Source organism: Rhincodon typus, unplaced genomic scaffold, assembly GCF_021869965.1.
Source record: "Rhincodon typus isolate 14 unplaced genomic scaffold, sRhiTyp1.1 hic_rhity00011457, whole genome shotgun sequence".
Taxonomy (NCBI): domain Eukaryota; kingdom Metazoa; phylum Chordata; class Chondrichthyes; order Orectolobiformes; family Rhincodontidae; genus Rhincodon; species Rhincodon typus.
The window spans coordinates 614-2039 of NW_025977095.1; the positions used below are offsets into that span (position 1 = coordinate 614).

A 1426-nucleotide genomic window follows, 5' to 3' on the forward strand; every position below is an offset into this window, starting at 1 on the left:
AAATTTGATCTTACTCATAATCCTCCTTTATCAATCTATAGCCAGTTTATACAGAACATAAGTAGAACTTGCATGAGATTTCCTTATATTCAGTTTGCCTCCTGGCTGATCTCCATATTGCATTCTCTATACGACAGAGTATCAAAATTACACACACCCTAACACAGCAACTACTGCCCACCTATTATTCTTGTAGTCTCTGACCTACTTAAGTACTCAGCTCAACAATACTGCAATTTTAAAATACTCATTTTGGTTTTCAAAAAGTTAAAAAGCCTCCATTTTTCTCTTGTATTTCTTATTAATCCTGGAAACGTCAAGCTAATTCTGGAAAGTTGGTAATGCTAAGTATTGACAATAGACTCTCTATGCAATTCTGATTTGTGGACAGAGATGGGTTACACTCAGCTACACTACAGCTGTTTTCTTTTAAAAGGGACAGACACCTATTACAACACAGAAAATCCTGTTCAAGGGACAGCATCTTTCATTTCTAAACATTTAATTATTCTACCTTGTTCAAAGCATGGATTTAAAAACTCAGTTTTGGTCCCTGCCCAGGTTGAAACTCAGAAATGTTCTGCATTGTTGCAAACAACAAGTGGTCTGTTTACAGACGACCCACCATAGTGATTGGATTGAATCAAAGTCCTTTGTGCAGTCGTGTGCAAAGATGAGTTAGGATCGGAGGAGGGAGCTGAAGAATCACTATTTCTGTTCCATATGCAGTTTATTCACATCATGTGCACTTCCACACACAGCCACGTTGCCCCCACCTCCAAAATACGTATAGAGAAGGTTCTTCATCTTGTGAGCAACGTCAAAGCCAAACCCTTCACCACCTACCATATGTCAGGAAGTACAAATCTCTTGTCTATGGTCTCTTCAATCATTCTGGCTGCCGTCTCATTGCTTGCAGAAGAACTTCTCACAAATAGTGATACACAATTCCGTTGTCTCCACTTTCATTTCCTCTTGTATATCACAAAATCTGAAGATAGGGAACATTTTAATGCATGTGCAGTCTGCACATTCCTTCTTTGCCTTGGGCTCTACCATTATGCATCAGCTCTATCCCTGAGATCTGTCTCTGCCTATCTCCCAGCACTCAATATGATGTCAAGAAACAGCTGAACACTCTGGATACTGCAAAGGCTATGGGGCTTGACAACATTCCAGCAACTGTACTGAAGACTTGTGCTCCAGAATTTGTCACGTCCTTAGCTAAGCTGTTCCAGTATCACTGGCATCTACCTGACAACGTAGAAAATTGCCCAGGTATGTTCTGTACACAAAAAAAGCAGGACAAGTCTAACTCACCCAATTACCTCATCACTTTACTCTTGATCATCAGATAAAGTGATGGAAAGTGTCATCAACAGTGCTATCAAGCAGCACCTGCTCAGTGATGTCCAGTTTGGGTTCC

The 1426-nt window shown here is 40.3% G+C and overlaps 1 pseudogene; it reads right to left on the reverse strand.

Moving 5' to 3' along the window:
- Positions 1 to 739: 739 nt before the first annotated feature.
- LOC109933612 lies at positions 740 to 1216 on the reverse strand (annotated as a pseudogene).
- Between the last annotated feature and the right edge of the window lie 210 nt (positions 1217 to 1426).